General features: G+C 45.2%; 1 long non-coding RNA gene across 1 annotated transcript in view; it reads left to right on the top strand.

Annotated features, from left to right (window-relative positions):
* Positions 1–946: 946 nt before the first annotated feature.
* Positions 947–19,401, top strand: part of LOC137630630 (uncharacterized) — a 372,657-nt gene continuing 354,202 nt past the window's right edge. Inside the window, exon 1 of the long non-coding RNA XR_011041740.1 lies at positions 947–1,014. This is a non-coding gene — a long non-coding RNA (uncharacterized lncRNA). The remainder of the gene's footprint in view (positions 1,015–19,401) is intronic.

Here is a 19,401-nt window from a genome sequence, read left to right as displayed (position 1 = left end):
AAAAAAAATGAAACTAGAAAAGCACAGAGAGCACAGATCTCCACCACGGCAGCTTTTTTTTCTCAAAAAAAAAAGAAAAAAAAAAAACAGGTTGCCTTTCCCATAATCAATTTAGACCGTAGGGGTAGGCTATTTGAAGTCTGTGTGACAACCATGACCGAACTTGGGGTAAGGTTAATGTGAATTCGATCGACCTTACATTTTATATTGACCTTTGACCTAAGACTTTCAAAATATAATCACTTCCACGTCTCAACCCAGAGAAAGTTTCACTACTCTGTGAGTAAAATAATTGTGGCCAGGAAGTTGTTCACAAATAAACAGACAAACGAAGACAGGGATGAAAAAACAATATTCCTCCCAACTTCGTTGACGAAGGCTAAGATAAGAATAGATGTAGGCTACAAGTAAAAGAAGGAAAATAGTGAAAACTAGTTGCTAAGTATCATCAACAGCAAAACCTGACAACAATAAGAATGAAAGAAATTACAGGAATAAATATCAAATCTATATAGCAAGAATTTACTAGTGGAAAGAAGATACAGTGGGCTGTAAGTATACAAGATATAATAAAGAAGATATTGAACAACAAACACAGTTTCAATAATTTTGCATCAATGTTATTTTGTCAGAGAAGGGAAGACAAATTATAAGTTTAGTGAAAATAGATACATAATTATTTTGTTTTGCTATAAGGGATGTACAAAAATGTGTGTAAGCCTAGTCCTATTGGAATTTCAACAACGATAAAGAGAGTCTGAGAAGAAATCGTTAGCAAACTTTTATAAATAGAAAATAGTATTTGAAATTAAAAGATAAAAAGTAACTACGTGAGTAAATAGAGTACACGAAAGAAATAATCAATGTTGAAAATCCTTCAAGTGTACATGAGGAGCCGTTGCAGAGGAGACGATTCAATCTTAAACTGAAGTTACTGAACCAAAGAAAGAAGTAAACAGTCTGATGTGTATACGAAAACCTATCCTTGTTGAATATTAAATGGGACATTTTCTAGTAAGTAAAACAGTTTTCTTAGATATTATTCTGTTTTAGTTAGTTTTAAGAGATGACATTTGCTTTTGAGGTATAATAAGAACTGTGACCATTCATGGTTTTATAATCTGACTATACCCAAGAGGCCAAGACCAAGTAGGCCTACCAGGTGTTTCCAGTTAAAAGGTCCAGACTGCAAACTTACGGTGACAGTTATTTGCTTTGCCTTCTTAAGCGCATTCAGTTATTGTTTACCGAAATACTAGCCATATATCTTAAACAATTGAAATTTCTCAGTTTATGAAGTTTAGTTAATTTATCATCAATGTTAATAGAAAGACTGTTGCAGACTTGAAGTAGGCCTAGTACTAGCTATTCCATGTTGATATAGATATTGTAATTTGTTTTCTATAAAATGCTACCAGGGAAACAAATTCTTAACCTAAATGGTTTATACAAGATTTTCTAAGTGATGTGACACCCTAGATCAGATTAGCTGCAGTCCATGTTTGCAGACCTTGTGTTAGGTTAGGATTTGGACATCAAGTTAGGTTGAGTTTTAGATAGTTAAGTTCGTATGGAAATCTGCATTTCATTCGTTTACCTTTTCTCCTACCCATAAACCCAAGTGGCCCTTAGATTGTTGTAGCATCTATACAATTAAAAATTTCCGAGACAAATCAGTCACGTTCAAATCCCATTACCATAGGAAAACCTTATTTTTAAATTTTAAGGTTAATATTTGATGCTTTAAATACTAGAGAAACTGGAGTTCGTTTTAAGAAATGGATGAGTGCTGGCTAGTTTGTCATTTTATCTACTGTATATGTTTAATGGGAGGCTGAGGAATAATAACTTGCATATCGGCTAATTAAAATGTGAAGTCTATTACGCGCTATCTCCATTGTTTACATTTGGGAGACTGATGGTGAGTTATTGAGGATGCATTGCATGCATTCGTTTTTGCCAGCTGTTCTGTTTTTTGTATGACGTATTCATTACCTGGCTTTTTTAACCAATTACGGACTTCCAAATATTCATTTAAAAGTTCCTGGATGTTGTCCTTACAACAGCTATTTTTTCCCCCTCCCCCTCAGTTTCAGCTTCACCACCATCACATACAGACATCTCCAAGAGGTAGGTACAATATATTTTGAAATTTAGTGTAATTTCCACATGTGGAAGTAAAAAATTAGCAACGGGGCTTGATAGCGCAGTTCAATATGTACCACGTGTCAGAACATAGAAACAGTGATGTAATGTTATTTTGCGAGTACAGCGAGCTTTGACGAATCAAAAACCATTAGAAGTTTTAAAATACATCTCTAAAATATTGACCCACAGGGCTTGTGAGCTCAGCTCAACATGTAGGGGGAACCGCTTGCTAGAACATAGGAGAAGTGATCTAATGTTAATTTTATGAGCATAGCGAGCCACGGCGCAGCAAAAACCATTAAAGACATGCAATGAATCATAGGTAATCATGATACTTAAATTTTCTTAAATGAACCATATATTTTTCTTACTATTTTGGCATATCGCCACCCAATAAAACTAGTTTCCCATTGGGGTCCTCCACGATTGTCTTTTAGAGGGCCCAAAAACTTATAAATGGGTAGTTTGCCCCAATTATCATGGTCAGAAATGCATAAAACACAAGGTAGAGGGTACGAAAAATACAAGGTACATATATTTGGCTATATTTTAAAGTATCGTATATTTGTCAATTTGAATTACAGTCCTGACTGAAATTAATATTGACCAGTTAGGCCTAATCATTATGATTAAGATGAGCATGTACACCAACAAAAATACTAATAATTATATTTCTAATATTTGGAGCTTTTGAATTTGATTAACCCTAAAACGCTACATACCGTACTTATTTGTAGAGCACGGCTGTTAATGAACTGTTATTGGAAATATTAAGTTACATGGTTTTTAATTATTATTATTATTATTATTATTATTATTATTATTAATATGAGCTATGTTACTGCCCTAGTAGGAAAAGCAGGATACTATAAGCGCAAGGGCTACAACAGGGAAAATAGCCCAGTGAGAAACGGAAATATAGAAATAGACTACTGTATATGAAAAGTAATAAAAAATAAAAATTAAATATTTTAAGAACAACATCAAAACAGATATTTTATTTAAACTATAAATAGAGACTGTCAGCCTGTTCAACAAAATAACTTGCTGCAAGTTTGATCTTTTGAAGTACTGTATTTTTTATTGCAATGAACTCTGTTTATGGTACAAATTCTGTATGTAAAATAGCCTTACAAGAATAGTGAGTGACACACTTGCCTATGATTTTTAAATATTTAACTTAGCCGGTGAATATATAATAGCTGCTACTCAGCGGCTCGACAGAAAACACACTCAAAAAACTCGCGAGCGATCGCTATGAAGGTTGCGGGTGTGCCCACCAGCGCCAACTATCGGCCAGATACCACTCTTGCATGTAAACAAACCCTTCAATTCTTCTCTGTCGACCTTGACGACAAGACGTATCAATACTCGCTGTAGAACCTGGAGTTTTCTCAACATTTTTGGTGAAGTACTTCTTTTTGGTTTGAGCTTTCGCAGTGCAGGTGTTTTTCCTCAACATAAACTCTTGAACTCTTTATTGAATCAGATTAATTGTTGATGACTTGGATTGTTTTTTTGGACTTTCTTTGACTAATTCAAAATGGCTGACCCTTCACAAGTACCTAGATTTCGTAAGTGTAATGCTAGGGACTGTAATAGGCGTCTTCCAAAGGCATCTCTCGACCCACATACTGTGTGTTCCAATTGTCGGGGTAAAACCTGTCAATTGGGAGATCGGTGTGAGGAATGCGTGGGCCTTTCGGAATTCGATTGGCTCGAATACGATAAGTATGCACGTAGGCTAGAGAGAGATAGGGTAAGGAGGAGTTCATCTAGGTCTGTAGATTTTTCCTCTCCACATGCCCCTGAACCTAATCCTTCCCCTGTAGTGGTTGTTCCTAACCCCCCTTCTAGCACTCAGGAACCATCTATGCAAGACATGTTACGTGCTATTCATGCCTTGGGGGAAAGAGTTGAAGCGTTAGCAACTGATCGTAATCAACTCATGGCTGACGTGAAGGAGCTTAAGTGTCAGAGTGCCACAGCGGAAAATAGTGGGAAAGTGATTAGTGCGCAAAGTGTTGTGAACAGTGTTGCGACCGAGGGTTCGTCTGTTCGTGCCTGTCGTTCACCTAGTCCGAGACCTCTTGCAAGCTCCCAAGCCCAGGGGAGAAGTAATGTCGTACGACTTATGGGTTCGAGAGGCCTTGATCAGCGAACAGACGTTCCCTCTATGGTATCAGGCGTATCTCACCAAGATCGCCCCTACCATAAGACGAGAGAGCCCATTTTCTCCTCATCTTCCGAAGGCTTTTCGCGCAAGAAACCGTGGAGCAAGGTTTCTAGGCCTCTTAAGCGGAAGTCGGTCCCTTCAGGACAGGTCCAGCGTCCTGGATGTAGTCATTGGGACAGTTCTGACCCGTTGCAGTCATCGGATGACTGCTCGCCGCCTAAGCAAGGCAAGGTTGTGCCGTCTCAGACGTTAACCCCGTCGGTTACCGCACCCATTCCCGTGGACCCTAAATGGGTTATACTGCAGGACATGCAGTCTAAGCTTGCCTCCCTTATGGAAGACTATTCTGCCGATAAGGTTTCCGTTGAGCCTAGCCGTTTATCTCATCGAGATCCTGGCCTTCAGCCACACAAACGTACCTTTGTGCGTCCTGTTGACGTTGGCGTAGCCAAGTCACGACAGTCAAGTTATTTAGAACCTCACTCGATGCGGTCTCGTGTGGATTTTCAGCCGCATTTGGACGTTAGGCCACTTGCTGATGCTCCTGTTGACGTTCAGGACGTTCGCCAACCATCGGAGTTGACTTGTTTTGACGCTGAGCGTCAACCACCGCAGTCTAGAGTTGTTTTGACTGCTCAGACTAGGCGGTCAAAACAGTCTCGAGTGGACGCTGTGCGTCCTCACGCACCTGTTGTTGTTGACAGTTCACAGACTGTCATGCAGTTACATGACGTTGCGTCCTGGCCCGCTACTAATGCACCAGTGCGGGTGGACGCTGCATGTCAAGCATTGCCAACACCTTTGCTTGTTTCTCAGCAGTTGTCAGATGAGGAACCTTCAGATGAGGACGTTGCTGACCCTCAGCCTGAGGATCATCCTTCAGATGTAGATGAACCCAGAACAGTTCCTCCATCAATGGACTTTAAGAAAGTCATGTTAATTTTTAATGAGTTGTTTCCCGATCAGTTCGTCTCTGTTGCTCCTCGTTCTCCGCCGTCTGAGTTTGTTCTAGGCGTACCTGCTGACATGCCAGCCTTTACAAAACTTGTGCTCTCTCGCTCATCCAAGAGAACTTTACGGCTTTTAGGCGATTGGTTGGAAACCAAGAGGAGTTTGGGGAAGACGGCCTTTGCCTTCCCTCCATCTAAACTCTCGTCTAGATCGAGCGTCTGGTATGCCACGGGAGAAGTTCTCGGCTTGGGAGTCCCTGCCTCTGCCCAGGGCGACTTCTCAAGCCTTGTAGACTCTCCCCGCCGCCTAGCCATGAGACGCTCGAAGATTAGTTGGTCCTCCTCGGACCTTGACCATCTGCTGAAAGGCATTTATAGAGCCTTTGAAGTTTTCAACTTCCTTGACTGGTGTTTGGGAGCCTTAAGTAGGAAAATCTCATCGGCTGATAGAGATGTCTCCGTACTTATTATGTCCTGCATGGATAAAGCCATCCGCGATGGTTCCAATGAGCTCTCCTCCTCTTTTACTTCAGGAGTCCTTAAGAAGCAAGAGTCCCTTTGCTCTTTTCTGTCGGCAGGAGTTACTCCCTGTCAAAGATCTGAACTACTCTTTGCTCCCTTATCGAAGTTTTTGTTCCCTGAACATTTGGTTAAGGACATAGCTTTGTCACTCGTGCAGAAGGACACCCATGACTTGGTTGCGTCCTCTGCTCGCAAAGGGACTCCTTCGACATCCTTTTCTGCAAGACCAAGGATAGACACTCCGGCGTCCAGGTTTATTCCGCCCTTTCGTGGCAGAGCTCCCAGCAGGGGAAGTACTCGTGCCGAGGGAAAGAGAGGAAAGAAGAGAGGAGCCAAGTCCTCACGTGGCAGAGTCTGACTGCCCGCAGCCTCAGACAGCAGTAGGTGCCAGACTCAAGAACTTCTGGCAAGCCTGGGAGAAGAGGGGCGCAGACCAACAATCTGTGAGGTTGCTCAGAGAGGGGTACAAAATTCCATTTGTACACAAACCTCCTCTAGCGACTTCCCCCATCGACCTCTCTCCCATATACCGAGAGGAATCAAAGAGACAAGCCCTGAAACTAGAAGTGTCTCTTTTGCTAGAGAAGGGAGCGGTGGTGAAAGTCTCGGACCTTCAATCACCGGGGTTTTACAACCGCCTCTTCCTAGTACCGAAGAAGACAGGAGGTTGGAGACCGGTGCTAGACGTCAGTGCACTAAACGTCTTTGTTACGAAGACAAAGTTCACCATGGAGACCACGAAATCAGTCTTAGCAGCGGTCAGAAAGGGAGACTGGATGGTCTCTCTCGACCTAAGAGACGCATACTTCCACATCCCCATTCACTCAGATTCCCAACCTTTTCTGAGGTTTGTTTTCGACAATGTGGTGTACCAGTTTCGGGCCCTGTGCTTTGGCCTAAGTCCTGCTCCTCTCGTGTTTACGAGGCTTATGAGGAATGTTGCAAAATTCCTCCATTTATCGGGAATCCGAGCCTCCCTTTACTTGGACGACTGGCTTCTCAGAGCCTCGTCCAGTCATCGCTGTCTGCAGGATCTTCATTGGACATTGGATCTGACCAAGGAATTGGGACTTTTGGTCAACATGGAAAAGTCCCAGCTGATTCCATCCCAAACTATACTGTATTTAGGGATGGAGATTCGCAGTCCAGTTTTTGGGGCTTTTCCGTCTGCCCCCCGAATAGAGCAAGCCCTGCTCATAATCCAACTGATGTTGAAGAGAGAACGTTGCTCAGTCAGGAATTGGATGAGTCTAGTAGGAACTCTATCATCCCTGGAGCAGTTTGTCTCGCTAGGAAGGCTACACCTTCGACCTCTCCAGTTCCATCTAGCTTTTCACTGGAAAAAGGACAAGACGTTAGAGGCGGTCTCAATCCCGATCTCCGAAACAGTAAAGGCATGCCTGAATTGGTGGAACGACAATATCAGTCTAAGAGAGGGACTTCCCCTAGCAGTTCAGAAACCAAACCACGTACTATTCTCGGACGCGTCGGATTTGGGTTGGGGTGCGACCCTGGACGGCCGGGAATGCTCAGGTCTGTGGACCTCAAGTCAGAGGAGCATGCACATCAACGGCAAGGAGCTTTTGGCAGTCCACCTGGCCTTGATGAACTTCGAGTCTCTCCTTCGAAACAAGGTGGTGGAGATCAACTCGGACAATACCACAGCCTTGGCTTACATTTCCAAGCAAGGAGGCACCCACTCCCTGACGCTGTACGAGATCGCAAGGGACCTGCTCATTTGGTCAAGAGATCGAGGCATCTCCCTGTTAACGAGGTTTATCCAGGGCGACTTGAACGTCTTAGCAGATTGCCTCAGTCGGAGGGGTCAGGTAATTCCTACGGAATGGACCCTCCACAAGGACGTGTGCAAGAGTCTTTGGGCGACTTGGGGTCAACCCACCATAGACCTCTTTGCAACCTCGATGACCAAGAGACTTCCAATCTATTGCTCTCCAGTCCCAGACCCAGCAGCAATACATATAGACGCATTTCTTCTAGATTGGTCTCATCTAGACCTATATGCATTCCCACCATTCAAGATTGTCAACAAGGTACTGCAGAAGTTCGCCTCTCACGAAGGGACAAGGTTGACGTTAGTTGCTCCCCTCTGGCCCGCGAGAGAATGGTTCACCGAGGTACTTCGATGGCTGGTAGACTTTCCAAGAAGTCTTCCTCTAAGAGTAGACCTGTTACGTCAGCCCCACGTAAAGAATGTACACCAAAGCCTCCCCGCTCTTCGTCTGACTGCCTTCAGACTATCGAAAGACTCTCTAGAGCTAGAGGCTTTTCGAAGGAGGCAGCCAGTGCGATTGCAAGAGCGAGGAGAGCTTCTACCATTAGAGTATACCAATCGAAGTGGGAAGTCTTCCGAAACTGGTGCAAATCAGTATCTGTATCCTCGTCCAGTACCTCTGTAGCCCAAATCGCTGATTTTCTCTTATACCTGAGAAAAGTTCGCTCCCTTTCAGCTTCCACGATCAAGGGCTACAGGAGCATGTTGGCTTCGGTCTTCCGGCATAGAGGCTTAGATCTTTCCAACGATAAAGATCTACAAGATCTCCTTAAGTCTTTTGAAACCTCTAAGGAACGTCGTTTGGCTACTCCTGGATGGAACTTAGACGTGGTCCTAAGGTTCCTCATGTCAGACAGGTTTGAGCCATTACATTCAGCCTCCCTGAAGGATCTCACTCTTAAGACTCTTTTCCTGGTGTGCTTGGCCTCGGCTAAAAGAGTCGGTGAACTTCATGCCTTCAGTAAGAACATCGGCTTTTCTACAGAAAAAGCCACCTGTTCTCTTCAACTTGGTTTCCTGGCCAAGAATGAACTGCCTTCTCGTCCTTGGCCTAAATCTTTTGATATTCCTTGCTTATCAGAGATCGTAGGCAACGAACTGGAGAGAGTGTTATGTCCCGTTAGAGCTCATAAGCTCTATTTAGCTCGTACTAAGCCATTACGAGGTAAATCTGAAGCGTTATGGTGTTCGGTTAAGAAACCATCCTTACCTATGTCAAAGAATGCTTTGTCATATTTTATCAGATTTTTAATACGAGAAGCCCATTCCCACTTGAGTGAGGAAGACCGATCTTTGCTTAAGGTTAAGACGCACTAAATTAGAGCTATAGCAACCTCCGTGGCCTTCAAGCAAAATAGATCTCTGCAAAGTATCATGGACACGACTTTTTGGAGAAGCAAGTCAGTGTTCTCGTCATTTTACTTGAAAGATGTCCAGACTCTTTACGAGGACTGCTACACACTGGGTCCATTCGTAGCAGCGAGTGCAGTAGTGGGTGAGGGTTCTACCACTACACTTCCCTAATTTCAATATCCTTTTTAATCTGTCTCTTGAAATGTTTTTAATATTGTTTTATGGGTTGTACGGAAGGCTAAGAAGCCTTTCGCATCCTGGTTGATTTGGCGGGTGGTCAAAGTCATTTCTTGAGAGCGCCCAGATTAGGGGTTTGATGAGGTCCTGTTAGTATGGGTTGCAACCCTTTATACTTCAGCTCCTGGGAGTCTTTCAGCATCCTAAGAGGATCGCTGGGCTTCGTGAGGAAGACAGACTTACGAGGCAGAGTAATCGTCTAAGTCAACTTCCTTACCAGGTACCTATATATTTTGGTTTTGTTATATTGATAACTGTCAAAAACTCTTAGCTTATACGCTGTAAACTTAATTAACTCTGGTCTCTACCCACCGCCTTGGGTGTGAATCAGCTATTATATATTCACCGGCTAAGTTAAATATTTAAAAATGATATTTTAATTATAAAATAAATTTTTAAATATACTTACCGGTGAATATATAAATTAAAGGCCCTCCCTTCCTCCCCAATAGAGACGCAGCGGGACGAAAAGAATTGAAGGGTTTGTTTACATGCAAGAGTGGTATCTGGCCGATAGTTGGCGCTGGTGGGCACACCCGCAACCTTCATAGCGATCGCTCGCGAGTTTTTTGAGTGTGTTTTCTGTCGAGCCGCTGAGTAGCAGCTATTATATATTCACCGGGTAAGTATATTCAAAAATTTATTTTATAATTAAAATATCATATTTGTCTACTATAGGCTACATTATATAGCTTGTTATGAACCTTTGCTTTAAATACTCTTTGTTCCTTAAATACTCTCTGTTCCAGTGCAATATAAAAACTTTCTGCTCTTTACTGTGGAGTATTTATTTATGCGAAGTTTAAACTATCTGATAAGCTTTTTCTTACAGGGTATAATTATCCACCGCTAGCTAGTGGGAGAGGGGTGGGGTAGACTACCTGCCCTCTCCCACCAACACTAGCGACCAACCTTCACTTTTTAATTTGGCTTGGTAGCGTGGAGACGTGTCTTACTCTCCCGTTAACAATAAATTGTTCCGTAACTGGAATACAAACCTACTCTATTTATTTAGGGGTATTACTTTTGGCGTAGCTGAAATGACGATCCATTAAAATTTAGCGAGGGTTAACTACCCATACCACTAGTTACCGGGGGTAGGGAGGGTAGCTTGCTCCCACTCGCACATCAGTGATTTAGCCCACTTTGCTTTTGGCTCAAATGGTGTACGGTCGTTGCCGTTCTTCCTCCTTTGCCATTATTTTTGCACTGCCATTAATTCTTTTGTGCTTTTTCTTTGTGTTAGTGTGTGTTGACTTCTGCGACCATGCGCACCTGCCTTGGACTCGATGACCGGCCCTGCAGAACTTATGTGTCGGCAGCGGAGACCGATCGCCATACCCTTTGTCCCGCCTGCAGAAATCAGCGGTGTGGTAGTAACATGCAGTGTAGTTTGTGTCAGGAGTGGTCTGACTCCCAGTGGGAAAGGTTTGGGCGACGACGGAAGTCTAAGCGGGATATTTCTCTTTCGAAGGTTCCTTCGAAGGGGAAAAAACCAAGGCCTCTTCTTCCATCTCCCGACCTTCCTCTGAAGCTTCTACTCGTTTGGTCTCTTCAGAGAAGCTGTCGAGTAGTAGCGTAGACACTTTTAATTGCGGCCATCCACGGTCCTCGAGAGATGGTGTTGCTTCCCCTTCCGAAGCTGCCCCACCTCTCCCCCCTGGGGAGGCCTTGTCTATGTCTTCTGTTTTACAGGTGTGATCGTCCTTGGGGCTTCCAGATCCGCCCTTCAAGAATTCCTTTCTGCAGCTCATCCTCCAGGGTGCAAGTGTCGTCGACTTCGGAGGTAGATCCTCTTGCACTAGTTGACGTCTTGGTGTCAGAGGAGTCTTCTGTGGTTTCTGCCGATGCCCCTGTCCCTACAGACTCTCCAGCAGTTGCTGCCGACTTAGTTTCCCCCGTTCCTGATCATCCTTCGAGGGGAAAACTTAGTCCTACGTCTGTCTCTCCTGCGAGTTTCTCTCCCTCGGGGGAGTTCTCTCATAGAGACTCCTCTTTGGAGGACTGCTGCTGCTCATGGTCAGCTTGTTGATCCAAGGGCCCCTAAAGGGCGTCTCCGTTGCAGAGCTTGCCCCCCAGCCTCGTCATCGCAGCCGTCCCCCGCAGATGAGTCTCCGCTTCAGTTGTCTCCTGGCCTTCGACCTTCGCCCGTTCCTGGACCTTCTCCCGACGACGCTGCTACTAGTCCTCGGACTTTGGTCCTAGATTCTTCTGTATATCGTTCGCGATCTCCATTGGTGGATGTCAGCCCTTCCAAAGGGCCCATTCCTGTTCCTGTGCTTCCTAGTAGCCAAGTTGCTGACCTACCATCACCGTTCCTGTCTTCATTACAGCCTCCTGAGGCCCTACATAAGCGTGCAGCTGCGCACCAACGCACTCCAGCTCGTCAGCGCCCTGCAGCGCACCAGCGCCCTGCAGCGCACCAGCGCTGACCAACATCTTGTCAGCACCAGCCTGCTCCATCACTCTTTACAGAGGACCCACACTCTCCAGCTCGTCCTCAGTGCCTTAAAGCAAAACCTCGCCACATTGAGCAATGTTCGCCAGCTCACCAGTGCTCACCAGCCAACCTACGATTGCCGGCGCAACAGACCTCACGGAAACCTCAGCGAGCGGCCACGCAACTTCGGACTCCTGCTCACCAGTGCTCTCCTATACGAAAGCTTTAGCGCTCGCCCGCGCGCGCGACAGCACTCCAGTGCTGAAGCTTCCAGGTGATCTCCAGCAACCTCCTGCGCATGGTCTTACTGCGCGCCAACACTCTCCTGCGCATTCTAAAGAAGCTGCACAGTGCTTTACTGCGCGCCAACGCTCTCCGGTACACAAGCGCTCTCCTACGCATTTGCACTCGTCAAAGCGCCAGCGTTCACCTGCGCAATGACCAGCAACAGGAACATAACATTAACAGGTCACCATCGCCTGGTTCCCCACCCCGTAAACGCCTTTCAGCACATCCGTTTAGTAAAGGGGAGGGGGCCTCTACAGAAGGGCTCAGGATTCCAAAACTGCCTTCCTCTAAGGGGAGCCCACCTACAGCAGAGACTCCTCGTAGGTTCCTTTCCTTTCAGGGGATCTGTCTGACAGTGCGTGAGTCAGTCAACAGCCATGGTTCAGTGCTATGGTCAGGGCAGTGGTACAAGCCTTCAATCCTGCTCTATTTGGCCGCTCTTCGGAGCATCCTGCTCCAGCAGACACTCTGCAAGGAACCATAACTTCTTCTCCCCTGAAAAGGAAAAGAGGAGTCTCAGATGCGGTCACTTCCTCGAGGGTAAAGCTTACTCCAGTTAGACCATCAAGGCCAGCTCCTCCTGCATCTTCCTCCGTATACTCTTCTACCTCAGCCCTGACGAGGGAGTCGTGTGAGGAAAGGACCTCCTCCCTTCCACCTTTGGAGGAAGTCCCACCTCACACGAAGAGTCCCCCACCACCAATGGAAATCAGGAGGAATACGACATCTCTGCCTTCGATGTGGAATCCTACCTCCTTCCTTGGAAGGTCCAAAACTCTTCCAAAGTCCTCTTCTAGTACTTCTAAGTCTACAGAGACAGCCGGTCACTCGAGGTATGTCCGCGACCCACCCGAGAAGAGCTCTCGGGGATGGAAGAAGGAGACTTCGCTGCAAGTCTTAACGTCGGAAGGAGAGCAAAGAGAGCCAGAACATGCATTCTGGCAGGTTCTGACTCTCATAAGGGTTCTCAATGGGTTTACCAACCCAGAGATACCACCACAGGAGGGCAAGGACATGGTCTTAGACCGTGTCTTTGCCACCCAGAAACCCTCAAAGACCAGTGCAGCCTTGCCCTGGTCTCAAGAGCTGAAGGGTGCCAGGGCTAAGATCGCCCTACAGCTCTTCGAACATGCCTTCTCCCATCATTCCAGCTCTATCAATAAGCTTCTCCCACCTCCTCGTGTCCAACAGAGGAGGTATTTTGCGATTCTGGAGGAGCCTTGTCCAGCTCTTCCTCTCCATCACTCCTTAGAAGAGCTCACCAAGGGAGTCTCTCTAGAGAGACTCTCCAATCGACATGTCTCTTTCTCAGCAACTGAGATCCTTATCCAGGAGAAGGTCACAAAGTACGCCATACCTTGATATCTGGTTAAGGACCTTGGGAATCCTGGTACGGACTGAGGATTTCTCCAAGGAACGTACCAGGAAAGCAATGGAGATTTCCCTGCTCTCAGGCACTTGCACGATCAAGTTTTTCGCCCACCAAGTTTCAAACTTGTGGGTCAATACTATCCTGAAACGTCGGGACACAGTGTCTGAGAGGTTCCATCAACAAGCCCCAAATGCTAAGATCGCTAGGATCAGGTATTCCTCTCCATAGGGAGCCCATTTTTTTTAGCCTAAGGACATGGAACATGCTGCTAAGAGATGGAGTAAGTCCCATCAGGACTCCCTCCACCATAGGGCTATGACTTTCAAGCCCTGTAAACCACCAGCTCCTCGGCAGTCCCATCCAGCCAAGACCATGATGAACAAGACAACAGTGAAGACCATGGTGTCTAGAAAGTCCTTTCCTGCCAAGGACAGGAAAGGCACTAAGTCCTCCAGGGAAGGAAAATATCCTAGAGGGAGCGGCTGAGGCCACAAAACGCTAGGATAGGCACTTCCCCTGCTTGTCCACCAGTAGGGGGATACCAAAAAGTTGCTCGGACAGGTGGAAGCAACTTGGGGCCGAACCCTGGACAATCTCTGTGATTCGTCTAGGGCATCCAACAACGGTGGGACAACATCGACATTTACGCCTTTCCCCCGTTCTGTCTGATGAGGAGGGTACTCAACAAAGCCAGAACATCGGTCAACCTCTCAACGACCCTCATAGCTCCGCTATGGCATCACGCGGAATGGTTGCTGGACTTTTTGCAACTCTTGACGGAGTTTTCAAGAGAACGCCCTCCACGACACGATCTAATCAAACAGCCTCATGCCAACATATTCCACAAGGCCGTAGCTTCGCTACGACTTCACGCCTATAGACTATCCAGTATCTCCTCTCTCAGAGAGGATTTTCGCAATAAGTTGCAATCAGGATGTCTGGACACCTGCTAGTGTCATCAGCAGCAGTCTACTAGGTAAAGTGGAAGGTCTTCTGTGGTTGGTGTCGTGGAAGGGGTATCTCTTCTCTTGATGCCCCTATTCCAGCAATAGCGGAGTTCCTCGTGTATTTGCGGGAAGAACTGCGCCTGTCAGTCTCGGCGGTAAAAGGCTCACCTTTAGACTGAACGGAATGGACATTTCTTCATTGCTAGAACTTTCCTTACTCATACGGAGTTATGAACTTACCTGTCCTCAGTCTGAAGCGAGACCTCCCCATGAACCATTACGCTAGCCAACAGATCGCCACCTAACTTGGAAGACGTGTGTTCCTGCTAGCTTTGGCTTTAGCCAAGCAAGTCAGTGAACTTCATGGTCTCTCATACGACATCGCCCATTCAAGGGAATGGAGAGAGGTAACGTTCAGCTTCGTCCCTGAATTTATTGCTAATAGTCAGAAACTGGGAGTAGCGGATCCTCCATTCGACTCCTTCCGGATTTCGAGTCTTCGTTCTGGTACAGTTGAACCTGATCATCTCTTACTCTGCCCAGTGAGGAGTTTGATGCTGTACCTTAAGAGAACAGCCACATCCTTGTCCTTGTGTGCCTACACCCTTTGTCCGCACAGGTAGGACCAAGAGGAGGGTCACCAAGAACACAATCTCAGCATGGATTCACAAGGTCATAGATCATGCACTGAATCCAGACCCTCCTCCTTCACATCGCCCAAGAGTTCATGATGTCAGGGGCATAGCTACGTCCCTGGCATTCAAGAGGAACTTCTCAGTGACATAGGTTCTTTAGGCTGTGGTGTGGAAACGACAAACTACTTTCGCATCCCACCACTACCTGCAAGACTTGACCCACATGAGGCTTGATACATTTTTTATTGGTCCTGTGGTGGCTGCACAGCAACTGGTATAATACCTCAAGCTCCTTATTGGACAAGTAGCAGAAGGATGAGGGCACTGTTACCCTGTTTCAGTCAGCGTGAATGAAAAGGTTTGACTGGCTCTTATTCTTTCTTTCATCCTCCCCTCTCTTGGAGAAAGCAGCATCCTGCATTCTCTGCACAAGCTGACCTCAAACCACTGCAGGTAAACCATGCTTCCTTGTGTACCTAGTATTAAGCTAATACTGTTGCGTCCCCATACCCTGGCGAAAGTCTTGGTTACAACAGTTTTTCCTAATAAAGACTCAGAATAAATTTACCTGGACCGTCACACTTGTGTAGGCCGCGGACCTTGCATAGCAAGATTTTAGCGAGGTGCAGGGACCCCTTATTTTGAGTACCAACATGCTCGGATAAGGAGCCCCCGGGTAAAAGCCAAAAGCCAGATTGGCAGAGACGTCCACCCTTCCTAATGGGTTAGTCACCCCTAAATAAATAGCGTAGGTTTGTATTCCAGTTACAGAACAAATAACAACTTCGTAGATAATTTTTATTTACTAACGATACAAACCTTAGCTATTTATACAAACTTGCCTGCCAGCCCTATCCCCCTTGAAGTCCTACCTCCAAGCAAAATGAGCTAAATCACCGGTGTGTGAGTGGGAGCAAGCTGCCCCCCCCTACCCCCACTAACTAGCGGTATGGGTAGTTAACCCTCCCTAAATTTTAATGGCTCGTCATTTCAGCTACGCCGAAAGTAATACTCCTAACTAAATAGCTAAGGTTTGTATTGTTAGGAAAAATACAAATTATCTACGAATGTCATTTTTTCTACTGTCCTAAAGCTAATCTTTCCTACTTCTTCTTTTCAGGTGTGATTACCCGTTAGGATCTTTGTCATGCGGGTTTGTCCGGGCTTGGAAGGGCACCTGTGCCTTCTAAGGAGACTGATCCTCATGGTCTCTGTACCAAGGTCACTCGTGCACACAGGAGTCTCCTTGTGTAGTATGTAGGAAGTGGCTAAAAAACTTCTCCTTCGAGGTCAGCCTCGAAAGGGAAGAACGCTCACCGTCTTTCTCCTTCGTCGCGATTGATTGATTGATTTGGAGTTTTCTGGCATCCTGACATCTAAGGTCATTGACACCGATATCATTTATTACCAATAAAGAATAAAGACTATTCAATTAAAACAATAAAAACAAAGATGTCATTATAAAAGTTGAATGGCTTTCAGAAGACCTGCTTCTGAAATAAATCTAAAACCTTGCCAAGAATCTTGGCAAGGATGAACCTGCAATCCTCCCCCCAACCCTCAAACTGATATCTATTTCTTTCAGTACTATAAATGGGACATTCCGTCAACAAATGCTTCACTGTTAAGGGTACAAAACAGTTTTCGCAATATGGCTGGTATAGACCAATTAGCAGAAATTTGTGTGTTATCTGAGTGTGATCGATATGGAGATGACAAAGTAGTCTCCCACTTTCAGGGCTTTATGATTGATTGATTTTTTGATTGATCGATTGATTTTTAAAAATTTTGGGCCAAAGCCAAGCGCTGGAGCCGCAAGGCCATCCAGCCTGTATATACCTTAGTATGAAAGATTTATATATAAATTGAAGTAAAATATAGTAAAATATCAAATTAAATTAAATCTATAAACATTAAAATTCAAAACCATAAAATTATGACTCATAAGAAATATCAATATCTTTTAAAAACTCGGAACATCGGGCATATCGAGTAGAATATTTCCTACAATTTCAACATGCGATAGAACCTAGCAAAACTTAATCATGAAATGCTTTTTACTTATCAAAATATATAAAACCAATCCTGAATCTCTTGCACCAAATGATGGTAAGAGACTAGGCTTCTTAATTCTACTAAAACACTCAAGGAGTCGGTAAAAATGGTAAAAATTATTTTTCAATATTAAACTTACCCGATGATCATATAGCTGTCAGCTCTGCTGCCCGACAGAAAAACCTACGGGCGGAATACGCCAGCGATCGCTATACAGGTGGGGGTGTACATCAACAGCGCCATCTGTCAAGTAGGTACTCAAGTACTCGATGTCAACACAGAACCAATTTTCTCTCTGTCGTGCCACTGGCAAGACCTACTAAATACGCTGTTACTAACTGGATTTGTTTTCACAACTATTTGGTGAAGTATACTATTCCAGTTTTGAGCTTTCGCTATGCAGGGGTTTTATCTTCATTTCAAAACTTGAACTCGTTTTGGATAGATTTAATTATGGTGACAAAGAGAGTATGGACTCTCTTTCACTTTTAAATGGCCGACCCTTCCCTTAGACGGAAGTGTGTTTAGGTTTTTAGTAATTTTGCATAACACTTTATAGATCTATATATTTTATATCTCTCCGCCTTTATTAGGCCTCTTCGATTAACTTTCCTTTTATTATAAACATATAAAAATAAATTTTTATGTTTTGTTTATATGCGACCTTTCCTGATATAGGCGGTCCTAACTTGGAACCGAAGTTAATCAACGTTGAGCCCGTTATATCGTATTTAACCTTTAAAGAATTTATAACTTTTTAAATTTAATGTTTTATGAAAGAATTTCTTTGATAGTCTCGTACTGTTTTCAAAGATGAACTAACGTTTAGTTTTTTAGTCTACGCAGTTGTTGACGTTCAGGACGTTCATCATGCGCTCTATCGTTACGATAGAGAGAGAGAGTGTATCACGGTTTCACTTTGCAGTAAGAGTAAACCGATTCTAGCGTTTCGTTCATTCTTTCTTAGCTTAAATGGTTTAAATTCTAAATTCAAGGAACTTTTTATTTGGAAAACCTTTCAGTTTTTCCTTTAGCAAATAACATGTTTTGACGATATATAATTGGGCTCTTCTCTCAGGTGCGAAATCTAGAGAGAAAGAGAGATAGAGACGGAGGGAGAGAGAGGAGAAAAAACGTTTCGTTCAAGCGGGTAACGTTGTTCTCGTTTTACTCTCCTCCCTAGTCGCTGTAGGGGAAGAAGGTAAAACGTTTCTAGGGTTTTATTCTTGTTCCCAGGCTATGTGCGGTGAGAGATTGTAAACGTAGTTTATTTGAACTAGTGTTTAGTCTCTTTCCCAGCCACTGAATTCTTTATCTTTATATATGTTTTCTGTTGCATTATACGACTGTTTTCGCAATTACTACCTTTTAATGAAGGGTAGGATTGCGTGTTTCAGGTAGAAATCAGTAAAAGTTTCGATTTCAGTGAAATAAGTGCAAAACAGAAAATCAAAGTGATAAAGTGATATGCGCAAAGTGTTACAGTGTTGCGTCCGAGGGTTCGTCTGTTCGTGCCTGTCGTTCACCTAGTCCGGGACCTCTTGCAAGCTCCCAAGCCCAGGGGAAAAGTAATGTCGAACGACTTATGGGTTCGTCAGGCCTTGATCAACGAACAGACGTTTTTCCCTCCGTGGTTTCGGGCGTATCTACCCAAGATCGCCCCACCCACACAAAGACGAGAGAGCCCATTTACTTCTCGTCTGCGGAAGAGGTTTCTCGTAAGAAACCTTGGACCAAGGTCTCGCAGCTTATTAAGTGCAAGTCGGTCCCTTCCGCGCAAGTCCAACGGCCCAGGTGTAGCCACTGGGTCAGTTCGGACTCGCTGCAGTCTTCCGATGACTGCACACCTCCTTAGAGAGGTAAAGCGGTACCGCAACAGGCAGTAACTCCGTTTGTTGCCGCACCCGCTGTTTTAGACCCTCAGTCACAACGGACAGTAGCTCCGCCTGTTGCCGCTTTTGTAGACCCTAAGTGGTCTTTACTGCAGTCTATGCAGACTCAGTTAGCTGCGGTTATGCAGGAGTTTCGTGCGGAGAAGGTTGACACTGCTCCCGTTAGCCTACAACCTGCCACAGTTGTGCGCCCAGCTCACGCTGAGGCTGCCTGCTCCCACACTCCGGCTGCGGAGAAGGTTGACGCTGCACCCGTTAGCCTACAACCTGCCACGGTTGTGCGCCCAGCAGACGCTGAGGCTGCCTGCTCCCACACTCCGGCTGTGAGAGCTCCTCCACCCATGCGCAGTCGACCCTGCCAGACGCATGCTGACTCCCACAGACGCACGGAGCACTCCGTTGCCGTGCGTGAGCTACCACAACAACAGGAGGGTGGAGTTAGGCTGCCGTGTTTTGACACGGTGCGTCAGCCTCCGCAACCCACTGTGGTTACCGCCACTCGCCCGCAGCAGACTAGTCAGTCAGGAGTTGAGGCTTCCCCACACAGCTTTGGTTGTTGCCAGCTCACAGACTGTCAAGCAGTTACATGACGTT

This window comes from Palaemon carinicauda, chromosome 38 (assembly GCF_036898095.1).
Source record: "Palaemon carinicauda isolate YSFRI2023 chromosome 38, ASM3689809v2, whole genome shotgun sequence".
NCBI lineage: Eukaryota > Metazoa > Arthropoda > Malacostraca > Decapoda > Palaemonidae > Palaemon > Palaemon carinicauda.
Note: the sequence above shows the minus strand (reverse complement) of the source record. Positions and strands in the feature narration are given on the sequence as shown.